The sequence below is a fragment of the Scyliorhinus torazame genome, chromosome 10 (assembly GCF_047496885.1).
Source record: "Scyliorhinus torazame isolate Kashiwa2021f chromosome 10, sScyTor2.1, whole genome shotgun sequence".
In the NCBI taxonomy this organism is placed as follows: Eukaryota; Metazoa; Chordata; class Chondrichthyes; order Carcharhiniformes; family Scyliorhinidae; genus Scyliorhinus; species Scyliorhinus torazame.
The window spans coordinates 211,374,416-211,389,156 of NC_092716.1; positions in this window are offsets into that span (position 1 = coordinate 211,374,416).

The window sequence follows — 14,741 nt, forward strand, 5'->3', positions numbered from 1 at the left end:
AAGGAGGGCAGCACGTAGGCGCAGTGGGTTAGCCCTGCTGCCTCACGGCGCCGAGGTCTCAGGTTCGATCCTGGCTCTGGGTCACTGTCCGTGTGGAGTTTGCACATTCTCCCCGTGTTTGCGTGGGTTTCGCGCCCGCAACCCAAGGATGTGCAGGGTAGGTGGATTGGCCACGCTAAATTGCCCCTTAATTGGAAAAAATGAATTGGGTACTCTAAATTTAAATTTTTTAAAAAAGTATGTTCAAGGTGAGATAGACAGATTTTTAAATAGCAAGGGAATCAAGGGTTATGGGGATAAGGTGGGAAAGTGGAGTTTAGAATGATCAGATCAGCCATGATCACATTCAATGGCAGAGCAGACTCCTTGGGCCCAGTGGCCTACTTCTGCTCCTATGTCTTCTGCTCTTCTGTGCAGTAACTGTATAACCCTTTAAACATTTGATTGATTCCCAGCAGCAACACAACACCGATTGGCAGCAGCTGACAAATGGTTTTGCTGCCAATTTTCACCAAATTACCTAACGGCATCTCATTCAGTGCATCAGTTCAGATTGGTGCAAACCATTGAGATGCAAACTGTGCCTTGGGCGCCACATCAGAGTAGCAGGTGAAAGAAGACACCTAAGCTTTGTCTAAGAGGTAGAAAATGTGAGCCATATTTACTCCTGGGCCTTTGTTTTCATCAAATTAGATACCATATTTGTAATTGCTGCCTTCAGGGAACTGGCATTGCCACTAAATCCTGACCACTTTACACCTACCAGTGATCAACAATGCAGAAAGAATCAAAAATACCTTGCATCATTAGATAAAAGTAAATTACCGTGGATGCTGGAATCCGAAACCAAAAGAGAAAAAAATGCTGGAAAATCTCAGCAGGTCTGGCAGCATCTGTAAGGAGAGAAAAGAATGAACGTTTTGAGTCCAGATGACCCTTTGTCAAAGCTAAAGGGCACAGAAAGTGGGAGATATTTACACTGTAGGGTGAGGGAACGAAAGGTGAGTCATAGCCACAGAAACCAAGGGAAAAGAGCGCTAATGGCAGTCCCAGATAGAATAAAAGGTGTGAAAGGCCAAACAGCAGAGAAACTAAAATCAGAGAGTAAGCTGTGACAGATGTAGATGTGGGGGGAGGGGGCACATGGGTGGGAGAGAGGTAAAATGAGAAAAAGTGAGTCCACCCGCAGCTCCAGAGTCGTCAAGCGGTCTAACAGGAGCTGCAACTGGACACACTTCTTGCACGTGAAGGAGCCAGGGACAGTGGATGTGTCCCTGAGCTCCCACATCACACACGAGGAGCATGACACAGGTCTGAGATCTCCTGCCATGTCTTAAACTTTCGGTTAACTTCAACAATTACAATTTCCCCCCCAAAAAATAAACAACGAAGAAAAAAATAAATAAATATACCAATGAAAAGAAAAAGAAAACAGAAAAACTACTTACAAGTCACTTACCAGGGATAAAAAGCACCTCCTCCCCCCCCAAGCTTCGAATTCCCACCTAGATTCAAATTCCCAAACTCACTCTTGGTTCTGTCTCACTCTGGCTGTGTCTTCTCTGCCTCATTGGGAGAACGCACTCGCTGTGGACGTAGGCGGGGAAACCGAACAGAGCAAAGATAGTGTTGAGGGCTTTGATGATGGTGGCAGATGTCATATCGGGGCATGGGACGGCGAAGGGGAATCTGGAATATTCGTCGACCACGTTAAGAAAGTACGTGTTTCGGTCAGTGGAGGGGAGGGGCCCTTTGTAATCCACGCTGAGGCATTCAAAGGTGCGGGAGGCCTTCACCAGGAGTGCTCGGTCTGGCCGGTAGAAGTGCGGTTTGCACTCCGCGCAGACCTGGCAGTCTCTGGTGATAGCCCTGACTTCCTCGATGGAGTAGGGCAGATTGCGGGCCTTTATGAAGTGATAAAAATGGGTGACCCCTGGGTGACAGAGATCGTCGTACAGGGTCCGGAGTCGGCCCACTTGTGCGCTGGCACATGTATCTCGGGATAGGGCATCAGGGGGCTCGTTGAGCTTACCGGGGCGATACAAAATCTCGTAATTGTAGGTGGAGAGCTCGATCCTCCACCTCAAGATCTTATCATTTTTGATCTTACCCCGCTGTGTGTTGTTGAACATGAAGGCAACTGACCGTTGGTCAGTGAGGAGAGTGAATCTCCTGCCGGCCAGGTAATGCCTCCAATGCTGCACAGCTTCTACTATGGCCTGGGCCTCCTTCTCGACGGAGGAGTGCCGAATTTTGGAGGCATGGAAGGTGCGGGAAAAGAATGCCACGGGCCTGCCTGCCTGGTTGAGGGTGGCAGCCAGAGCTACATCTGATGCATTGCTCTTGACTTGGAAGGGGAGCGTCTCGTCGACCGTGTGCATCACGGCCTTGGCGATGTCGGCCTTGATACAGTCGAAGGCCTGGTGAGCCTCGGCCGTCAGTGGGAAAACGGTGGAGTGGATGAGTGGGCGGGCCTTGTCCACATAGTTAGGGACCCACAGGGCGTAGTACGAGAAGAACCCCAGGCATCGTTTGAGGGCCTTGGGGCAGTGGGGAAGGGGGAGTTCCATGAGGGGGCGCATGCGATCTGGGTCGAACCTTAAGACTCCGTTTTGAACCGCATAGCCGAGGATGGCTAATTGGTTCGTGCTGAACACGCACTTCTCATTGTTGTAGGTTAGGTTGAGGAGTTTGGCCGTGTGGAGGAATTTGGAAAGGTTAGCGTCGTGGTCCTGCTGATCGTGGCCGCAGATGGTGACGCTATCCAGGTACAGGAAGGTGGCCTGCAGACCGTACCGGTCAACCATTCGGTCCATCTCCCGTTGGAAGACCGAGACCCTGTTAGTGACACCAAAGGGAACCCTAAGGAAGTGATAAAGGCGGCCGTCCGCTTCAAACGCGGTGTAGGGGCGGTCCGCCTTGCAAATGGGGAGCTGGTGGTAGGCAGATTTCAGGTCCACTGTCGAGAAGACCCGGTGCTGTGCAATCTGATTGACCATATCAGATATGCGTGGGAGGGGGTACGTGTCGAGCTGTGTGTACCGATTGATGGTTTGACTGTAGTCAACGACCATCCTGTTTTTCTCCCCAGTTTTCACAACTACCACTTGGGCTCTCCAGGGGCTGTTGCTGGCCTTGATGATGCCCTCCCGAAGCAGCCGCTGGACCTCAGCCCTGATGAAGATCCTGTCCTGGCCGCTGTACCGTCTGCTCCTGGTGGTGACGGGTTTGCAATCCAAGGTGAGGTTTGCAAATAGAGAAGGCAGGTTGACCTTAAGGGTCGTGAGACCGCAGACAGTGAGGGGTGGAAGGGGCCCCCCAAATTTCAGGGTTAGGCTCTGGAGGTTGCACTGGAAGTCCAGGCCGAGTAGCAAGGCAGTGCAGAGGTTGGGGAGGACGTGGAGCCGGAAGCCGCTGAACTTTATGCCCTGGATGGTGAGGGTGGCGGTGCAGTACCCCCGGATCGCCACGGAGTGGGATCCAGAGGCCAGGGAGATTTTTTGGTCAATGGGGTGTATCGCGAGGGAGCAGCGCCTTACCGTATCGGAGTGGATGAAGCTCTCAGTGCTCCTGGAGTCCAGAAGGCAGGATGTCTCATTCCCGTCAACCTTTACTATCGTCGACGCAGTCGCGAGGTTGTGCGGTCGGGACTGGTCGAGCGTGATGGAGGCGAGACGTGGCTGCTCGGCAGCGGTTGCCGGTGATGAACGGCCCAATGAGGTGCCCGATGAGCAGGGATCCTGAGGCGGGGCAGATGGCAGCGCCCACGGGCCGCACGTGTCCTGAGGCAGGCAAGGTGGCGGCGCCCGTGGGCCGCACGTGTTGTGAGGCGAGCAAGATGGCGCCGTCCACAGGTCGCACGTGGGGGGTGCTGGGACAATAGCAATATCGAGCGGGCCTGGCACACAGCAGCGAAATGGTCTTTCTTCCCACAGGCCTTGCAGAGCGCGCTCCACGCCGGGCAGCTCTGCCAGGGGTGTTTTGACTGTCCGCAGAAGTAGCACCTGGGTCCCCCGGGGTTGATTGGCTGCTGCGCGGCGCAGGCCTCGGGTTGGCTGGGTGAGGTCGCTGGTGGGGTCCAGGACGGGGTGGTCGCTGGCGGGGTCCACGATGCCCAGGAGGGGTTGGCCGTGCGGTCGGGGCATACGCCTGAACATTGCGTGAGGCGACTGTGAGGGAGATCGCTAGTTTCTTGGTCGCCGTGAGGTCAAGGGTAGCCCCTTCTAAGAATCGCTGGCGGATGTAAGCTGACCCTATGCCCGTAACGAACACATCTCTAATTAGAAGTTCAGAATGTTCAACGGCCGAAATGACCTGGCAATCGCAGTCCCTTGCCAGGGCGTGCAGGGCACGCCAGAAATATTCCACAGACTCACCGGGGAGTTGATGCCGCGTGGACAGAAGGTGCCTGGCGTAGATTTTCTTGGTCTACTGAGCATAGTTCTCCTTCAGTAGCGCCATGGCCTCTGCATAGGTAGGCGCGTCCCGGATAAGGGGAAAGATATCGGAGCTCAGCCGCGTGTAGAGGGTCTGGAGTTTCTGTGCCTCTGAGGGTGGTTCTGTCGCAGATCCGATGTAGGCTTCGAAGCAAGATAGCCAATGTGCGAAGGCCGACTTGGCGTGGTCTGCTTGAGGGTGCAGCTGTAGGCGATCAGGTTTGATGCGGAAATCCATCGTTATAAAATCTCTGCGTAATAAATTGATGCACTGTCAATTACGACGAATGAGAGTAGAGTGTAATCGAGGCTTTATTACGCAGAGATGTGTAGCATACCGCAGCTGCTGCCGAAATGGCTGCAGCTCGGCGAGCCCACACATTTATACTCCATCTACTGGGCGGAGCCAGCAGGCAGGGATCTACCCCCCGTACCTGTAGTACAGGGGCTTACCATAATACACCTCATACGTGGTACATACAATACAACAGTGGTGACTACCACATTTATTTTATCCAACAAATTAAGTAACCCTATATCTACTTTACCACACTCGTCAAAATTGCACTAATACTACCTGTCTTTATAATGGCATCATTTTAATTTAGCACTGCAAAATCCAGTTCACCTGGTGATAAACTCATAACCCAAGGAGAACTTTGTCAATAAAGCTTTTTTGTAAGCTTAAGGAATCCATATTTGGCAGCATAAATATCTAGAGAAGCCTCACTCATGCTACTTCCCAGAATCAGAATAGCTACTTAGCAATGTTTTCAGAAAAGTGAAAACATTTTTTGTTACGGACCTGTTGCATTCTGACCAGAGAGTATGAGGGCAATTTTAACCCTCAAAAATAGGTAAATATGATTCATTTGAGAGATAAAAATGTTGAAAAATTTGAAACAAGAGCCAACCCACCTTGAACTTTCAGATTGAATGGAATAAGGATGGGGGAAAGGCAATCAATCTATTCCTAAGAGGCAGGTCAGTCATTGAAACTTTTCATGGAGATTGTGTGCTTCCATCTTGACAGGGTTTCTATTTCTAACCTTTGTCAAACAGCCATAGGAAGCCCAGCAAGTAAAAGAACTGAGTCCATCGGGTAAGGGCCTTTTTAGCACTACTTGTTGACAGATTACCTTTCAGACGACCCCTCATCCTGCCTGCCAGGTCATGTGCAAGGATAAATCAGGCTTGGTACAATTAATCATATAGACATCCATAGAAAAGTTACAGTGCAGAAAGAGGCTAATCAGCCCATTATGTTTCTGTCGGCCAAAAAAGGGAAGGAATAAACTAGCTGCCCATTTTATTCCCGCTTTCCAGTGCCTGGCCTTGCAGGTGACAGCACTTTAGATACAGATCCTGGTGCCTTTTACATGAGTCCTGCATTTCAGCCCTAACCAGTAATTTAAGCAGATGCCCACCACCATCTTTCCTCATGCTCCCTCTAATCCTTTTACCAGTCACCTTAAATCCACGCCCTGTGCCAATTGACTCCTCAGCTAGGGGAAACAAGTCTTTCCTGTCTGTCCTATCTATGCCCCTCATAATTTTGTACCCCTCAATTAGGTCACCCCTTAGCCTGCTCTGTTCTAAGGAAAACAACCCGAGCCTATCCAATCTCTCTGCAATTTTCAAGCCCTGGCAACATTCTTGCAAATCTCCTCTAATGTGGTGACCAGGACTGTGCACAAAACTCCAGCTGCGGCTTAACCAGCATTTTATAGAGTTCCATTATTACATCCCTGTTTTTCTATTCAATACCTCACCCAATAAAGGAAAGCATTCTCTATGCTTTCTTGACACCTTGTGCACCTGTCCTGCCGCCTTCAATGACCTGTGGACATGCTCTCCAAGGTTTCTCAATTCCTCAACCCCTCTCAATATCTTCTTGTTTATTGAGTACTCCCTTGCTTTCTTTGCCCCCCCCCAATGCATTACCTCACTCTTTTCTGGATTGACTCCAATTTCCCACTTCTCTGCCCACTCAACCAAACCATTAATATCACTCTGGAGTAGACAGATATCCTCTTCACTATCAACTACATGACCAATTTTAATAATAATCTTTATTATTGTCACAAGTAGGCTTACATGAACACTGCAATGAAGTTACTGTGAAAAGCCCCTAGTCGCCACATTTCGGCGCCTGTTCGGGTACACTGAGGGAGAATTCAGAATGTCCAATTCACCTAACATACACGTCTTTCGGGACTTGTGGGAGGAAACCGGAGCACCCGGAGGAAACCCACACAGACACGAGGAGAATGTGCAGACTCCACAGAGATAGTCACCCAAGGCTGTTATTGAACACGAGTCCCTGGTGCTACCCACTGTGCCTCCGTGCTGCCCCAATTACTAAATTAATCACTGTGAGCAGGGCTCGAACCTGAGCAGAGAAGCGCCATTAGGTTTCAAATCAAACTCTTTAACTGCCCGGCCATCACATCTACCTTAGCTGTCAAGAATGGGCAGAATTCCTCCAATATTTGGTTTCAGGTGTCCAAAGTGAAATGATCTGAGTAAATCTCACTACCCACGAAGTAAGCAGAATCATTAAATCAAACAAATGATACATTCATCAACTAATATAGTGTACAAGATTATATATTGTGAAAAAATTCGATATGTTTCAGCAAAATACTTGAAATATTGTATAAATCATGATTCTGACACCATTACCTGTGCAGTAATCTTTAATCCATCATCACCTGGATGTTCTCCTCCAAGAGTGACTTGGAGAAGAACCCTCAGGTGATGGTGTTCCCATGTATTAGCTACTCTCGTCCTTCTAGATGGTAGATGTTGTGGGTTTGGAAGGTGCTGCCTAAGGAGCCTTGGTGAGTACCTGCAGTGCATCTTGTAGATTGCAGCTTCTGTGCTTCAGTGTGGAGGGACTGAATGTTTATGGAATTGTTTCCAATAATTTCCCCATCACAAATGTCAGACTGACAGGTCTATAGTAGCACTCACAATCTTTTTACATAACGATACAACATTTGCAGACCTCCAATCCTCTTGCATATATCTGGTGAGGATTGAAAAATGACCCTCAGAGCATCTGATATTTCCTCTCTGACTTCCATCAACAGCCAAGGATACAATCCACCTGGCCCTGGTTATTTATCCTCATTCAAGAGTGCCAATTCCTCCATAAAGTAGAATAGGCCGCAAGAAAATGGGGATAGGTATTGAATTCAGCTTGAGGCATATTTATCCTCATTCAAGGGTGCCAGTTCCTCCATAAAGTAGAATACTTCTCAAGAAAATGGGGATAGGTATGGAATTCAGCGTTAGGCAATGGAAGTTGCTATCAGAAAAGCCAAAAGGTTATTGTGCGAGAAGACAATTGAAAACTGTAGTAACAATAGTAAAGTCATTTTTATAGCTCTAATGAGAATAGAGAATGCTTGAAAGACTCATTAGATTAGACAGGAACGATGGAATGAGGAAGACTCCATGACCTTTCATCAAAACTGAAAGGTCTCACAGATGAACAATGTATAAATGAAAACTGAGCCAGGGGAGTGAAAAGAAAGAAGAGAAATGATTTGGCTCTAGGTGGAGGAAAGGAGAAGAATAAACCGCAACCCAAAATGTGATGAGGTCTTTAAAATAATGAAAGGTTTCGTTATTTTCAATGTTCAGAGACCTGATAGGCTGGAGAAGACCATGGGACACGTGAGTCACATAAACATAGAATTAGCTTAGATGTCAAAAGTGTTTTCTTTTCAGAGGATCATCACCACTGGGACAAATTGCCAGCTATTACGCTGAGTGCAGATTCACTGTAAGCATTCAAAAGGTAGCTGGATGACAGGTTATATGATACTATAACAAAGATAGGTAGGATATTGGATAATGTGTGTTCTGATCAGAGTGGTCTGCTGTAACTTGTTTGATTATTCTTTGAGAACAATTTGTCAGATTTCAGTTAACCACTAAGTAACTCCAAAGAACTTGTATTATTGATAAACTGTGTTTAAGGAAGGTTTCAGTGTAAAGGTTTGAGACTAAAAGTGAGAGAGGCATTATCAATCAGATATTAAAATAGTATTCAAAAATAGGAAAGCTTGCATTTTACGGAGTTGTTTGAGGGGAAAGCAATATAAACCTTTCTATATTACAAAAGCTAATGTGAAGGTGTATATCCCCTTTCTGGTTTATGTGTAACAGTACTGCAGAGGGTTTATTAAATTGCACAAACCCCTTGTTTAATTTTACTCAAAAAAAACGAAACTGAATAAAGGTGTGGACAGAAGGCTCTTGGAAGGTTTAACTGCGCAGCAGATGCTGAATGGGGTATTACAAGGTGTAAACAGGAATAATTGTCAACAGAAATCATGAAAAAGCATTTAGAATAAAGTTGCCCTTTCAAGGTATGAAAAGACTTTCCTCTGCACAGATTTCTGTTAACAGCTCATGAATAAACTTCTAGGACAGTTGATGGAAGGGACATCTGGTATATACAGAACCATTGTGCTCACCTTATTTTTAAATAAAGCATTATTTTTTTTGGTCTCTCTTATTATTATCATTTTGCTACATGCCACTCAGAATCAGAAGACAGTAAAACATCTGTTATAAATCAATTGGGGGGGGAAGATATTCAAAAGTGCCTCTTCCTACAAAGGTTAGTAGATATCTGGAACTCTATCCTCAAGAAGGTCAATTGAAAATTTGACACAGCTTGGTGGATTTTTGTTCGGTAAGGGCATTAATGCATAATTGAATAATATTTCCTCATCCCACAACATCAACATTGCTTGAGTCTACATTCATTAATGAAATACTTCTAACTATTCCAGACACCATTATTCTAATGCTCCCCTTGTCGGTCTCCTTGTTCTCTGCTCTAACTTGTTTTGATCTATTTTTAAGGGATAGCAACAGCATCACTAGGTGGGAAGTGTGTCATGTGATTCATTCTCAGTTTCACTTTGGCCTGTGAGAAGGGCACACATACACAACTTTGCTGCTGATGGTTTCAAGCTTTCTATCCATGTACCCCTCTTCTTTTGTACTTAGTCTTAATAAATGAACCCACAATATGTTTACCCAATCCCTTATGAGTGATTTATATCAATATCGAAACACAAACACAATAAAGTCCAACTTGTCCAAAACCTCTCTGACTGTATCCTGTCCTTCTCTGCCCTCATCCCTCACTAACATTAGCCATCTGGGATGGTCACTTACAATAAGGAACATGGACGGTCGCAAAGCATATCGGGAAAAATGGACAATGCAAGGTTCAGGCAGGCTCAGAGCCTGAATGTATATTTGTGAGCGAAGAATCCAGACGGTATCGAAACCCCCAACCGATTAGCATTTTGATGGCCCATCTCCGTCAGACAAAAGACTGATACTTGAGCGACCGACACAATCCCAGACATTTCGGCGCCACTCCCTGTACTCAGGAAGCGTAAACAACAGGGTCAATGACCGCTTAGGACACGCCCAGCCATCAAGGCACCCGCCCCTTTATTGGTTCAAATCGAACACAGTGATCAAGAATTACCCAATTAGTGGGATCCAAACTGAAGGACCGCCCAAAAGTGTGCGTAAACCCCCAAGGATAAAGAGAGAGACCACCATGTGTTCGGCCTCTCTTGGACCTGGCGCTCCGGCAACGTCTACTTCCAATTGCAGCACCACCAGAAGCAAGTTCAAGTTCAACGCCCGCTACCAGACGGATGAGCCCAGCTGAGCAGCAGTTACTTCTACAGACCCGATAGACCCAAATTCAAACAACAGCCACTGTTGCTCTGACCTAAGCCGGGTGCCTGAAGTTAAGTACAGGTTGTCATAGTTGATAGGTGTAGTTTAACTAGTAGTGTTTATGTTGCATGAGTAATCTTGTGTGTAAATTAAAGTACCCTTGATCTTGAACTAACTAACTGGTGTTTGGCTCTTTGATCGATATCCGGTTGAACCTTGTGGTGGTATCATTTGATACCTGGCGACTCTGAGCAATATAATATCGATATCAAAAGAAAGAAGGGCAACCTCACTAATTGCCATATTTACAGTAGGGAAAAAAGGCAATATAACCTACATTGATTTTTTTGTCCATTAAAGCATGAAACTTAAATCTCTTATCCTTGTTTTTAAACTCCCCTCTCTGTCTACAATCTCTTATAGCAGGTCTTATAACATCCTCTGCCAAACATTCTCTCATCCTTAAGCAATCGGTGCAGCCTCTTTTCACCAGTGCTAGTACAACCAGTTGGGGCTTACTCTCTGGAAGTTACTTCCTGTACGACACCACTTATCCTCTTCATTTTTCTTTTAAAAAGCTTTGAGCAGTCTTTCAGCCATCCTTCATTATCTCTTCCATGCTAGCTCCCATTGCGATTTCTTTTACACAAATCTATGAAACACATCGGGAAGTTTTATTTTCAAACAAATGTATGAACGTACTCATCTCAGGATCAAATATGAAACTGAGATTGTGAACAATCTAGTTTAGGCAGTTACCAGAGAGAGGGATGGAGATGGGAGCAGGGAATGGAGTTAGTGGCTCGGAAAATGATGTTGTGTTTTCGGATGTTGTTCCTGGGTGGTAGCATATGGATGATAAATAGGAGGCAGTTGCTCTAATCCAGAAAGTTAGACAGTGAAGGATAGAACTGGAGCCCAATCGTTACCATTATAAGCTTTTATTTACCTAGATACAAACATGCACCTCTTAATGCAATCATCACAGATTTGATCTGATCTTCCAAGCAGGAGCATAAATGAAACCACAGAGGCAGCTGTGATGGGATTGGATGTTATCGATCTTAGATACAAAGAGGTTTGGGAGCCTCTTGCATTGGTGTTGGAGGTGAGGGCGGAGGAACAAGGAGGAGGAGTATATGAATATGATTTGCTGCAGTGGAAAGAAGCTGGGGTTATCTTTGGATTTCCGGATGAATAGTGAGCAGTTCTTAGCAGATGAGAGTTGGACCCCATGTTGCTTTATGTGGTCCAGCCAAAACTGACAGTGAATGGTTCAACCAGCTGACCACCAGATTCATTCAAGTCCATGTCCATGGGAAGTAAAGTAGCAGAGAGGGGACCACGTGAGATGGCTGTGGATATCAATTGAGGAGTCCACAGAGAGGGAGAGAAACTCCAACCAATGTACTTACAGCAAATCTCGACATACAGCATTGTGAAAGTAACCAGATAGCTAGTTATAGTTATGTTTATTGAGGGAGAAATAGCCACCAGGACAGCAGGGAAAGTCCCCTGCTCATCTTCAAATAGTACCATTGGATCTTTTACATGAGAGAACAAATGGAGCCTCAGTTGCAAGTCTCTCCATTTGCCATCGCCAAAATCGTGATATGCGATTGGGCGGAGAATAGGTTCTGACCCCAAAATCGTGGCGGGTGCCGATTTGACGCCAAAACGCGATTCTCCATCAGCTCAACAGCGGTGTCAATGCACGTACAGTAAACACCGTTTGCATATCATTAGTGGGTCTGACCCGGTATTCTCCGGGGCCTCTGCGATTCTCCTCCTCGATGGGCTGAGTTCCCGACTGCGCAGTTCACGTGTGCTTTTAAAAATCGTGAAACCGGCCCGATGGTTCGATTGCCGGCTTGGGTCACTGTCTGTGTGAAGTCTGCACGTTCTCCCTGTGTCTGCGTGGGTTTCCTCCGGGTGCTCCGATTTCCTCCCACAAAGTCCCAAAAGACGTGCTGTTAGGTACTTTGGACATTCTGAATTCTCCCTCTGTGAACCCGACAGGTGCTGGAATGTCACAACTAGGGGATTTTCACAGTAACTTCATTGCAGTGTTAGTGCAGGCCGACTTGTGACAATAAAGATGATTATTATTATACTGGGAGGAAGGGGAGTGGTGGTGGCGAGGAGGGGACTGGCCAGGTGTATGGACACCGCATCCCATCCCCAGAGACCCTCATTCCCCACCATCGGATGACCCCCCCACTACATCCCCCCCCACCCACCCCACTCCCCGGCCTGCAATCCGCTCCATGATGCACTATGGGATTCTCCCATACCGTTTGGCAAACTTTGACTCTTGCCCACGGTCGCACTTTCCACCATCTACCTGGGTGATCCCGGCTTGTGAGCTGGCCATTCCATCACAAGGTGCCATTGAATCCCTGGGGTGACGGTGGTGGGGACTGTCCGGGGATGGGGGGGTGGGTGCGGGGAGGTTGTGGAGTCCAGGCCACCCACAGGAACCGCTGATTCCACGCCAAAGTCTGCCCATTCCGTCCCCCAGCCACCCCCCCAGCCAGCCCAGATCAGCCCGCCCCTCACACCCATCTGACAGAGCACCTAGGCAGATGGTAATAGTGGTAACAGGTGTTTGTACAGATTTGTGCCCTAGCCCCTACAACTAAACTGTACCCTGAAACCGTGCTAACTCAACTGGTGTCTAACTTTCTGGCCTTGTGGGCCCTGATGCTATGGCTCGGTGATTCCCCAGACGGTACAGCAGGAGTGGAGGCAGCTTGCTGTGATTCCTGCCCTGCGACCTGGGTCCCTGTTGCCGTGCGCCTTCTGGTGCGACCGGGAGTGGATGGGCCCAGCTGCTGCTCGGGTGTCCCAGGTGGAGTGGTGCTGCCCTATTCTGCCCGCTTTTTCTCATTGAAGTGAATATAAACCTTGCAGATCAAAGCATCTGAGGGGTTTAAGCCCCAATGACGTGGTTTTAGTTTTCTGTGGAGTTACAGCTGCTGCTTTCTCTGCAGCTGTAAGGGACAGGTGAGTTTTAAAACAGTGATTCTTTTTCACTGTTTCTGTCTAGAATGCTCTTTAGCCCCCAGGCAGGGGTGATCAATGTGGGTGGGGGTCTCTGTTATAAAGGGGTTTCTGTTATGGGGAGGTGGTTCCCTATTATGAGATGTCTCTAGTTGGGCTCTCTGATGAGGGTCTCTGGCGGAAGTCTCTGGTGGAAGTCTCTGGTGCGAGGCTGGTGGGGTGGGCAGGATTTGCATTGTGGGACAATGGGGGCCTCCAATGGGTTTGGGGGCACCTACCTTAAATGCTTATCCCATTGGCCCACTGCGAGATCCACTGTGTTAGGGCCACACTGGGAAATAACTGTACCAATCTATGTCCATGTGAATCCTGGCCCAGAGGACCGGAGAATTACAGAGGCCTGGAGAATCCGGTGCCTGGCCCATTAGTAGTATGCAACTTGGTCATTTTGATCTATTTGCATCCTCCCACTGGCACAGGGTTTGAACCTCTGCTGCTGCCAGCAGGGGACCAGAGCAGCAGAAGAGGCCGATGCAGTTTTTTCCCTGCAGATTCTCCGCCGGATCAGGAATTCCGCTACCAGTGAAGGGCAGTGGATCATCCAGTCCAGTATCTGAGGAGTGGTGAATGGTATTGATAGATTATACAATCACCAGAGAGTACCCCTACTTCTGACATTACGATGGAGGGAAGGTAATTGATGAAACTGTTGAAAGTATTTGGGGCTAGTGTCATGTACCCAACGGTTGTGTGTGGACTATAGAAAGGTTAATGCAGTTAAAAAAACGGACTCTTATCCTATCCCATGTTTGGAGGATTGCATTGCAAAAATGGGACAATCAGCTTTTATTTCCAAACTGGATTTACTTAAAGGTTACTGGCAGGTACCTTTATCCGAAAGGGTGAAGGAGATTTCAGCTTTTGTGACTCCAGATGGTATATACCAGTTCAAAGTTATGCCATTTGGCATGAAAAACGCCCCAGCCACATTTCAACGGTTAACTAATACAGTTGTTTCAGGATTACCCAATTGTGCGGTATACATCGACGATCTGGTAATTTTCAGCCAGACAGGGAAAGAACATTTAAAACATCTGAGGGAGTTATTCGATCAACTTTCAGGAGGCGGGTTTGGTGATAAACCTAGCCAAAAGTGAATTTGAAAAAGCCCAAGTCACTTTCCTTGGCCATACAATTGGACAGGGCCGAATGGTCCCACGGGATGTGAAAACAAAAGTTATTGGGGAGTTTCCGATACCCTCGACACGACGGGAAATAATGCGATTTCTTGGTATGAATGGATTTTACCGGAAATTTGTCCCAAATTCTAGCAGTATGGTCGCTCTACTGACGGACTTGCTCAAGAAGCGTAGCAAATTCCAGTGGATAGCGGAGTGTCAACAGGCATTTGACGGCCTGAAGGCTGTGTTAACTCCTGCTCCTGTGTTAGCCATCCCAAATTATACAAAACCATTCAAAGTGGCGGTTGATGCGAGTGATGTGGGCGTAGGTGCGGTGCTCCTACAAGACGACGAAGAAGGGCCAGAGCGGCCTATTGGTTATTTTTCAAAGAAATTG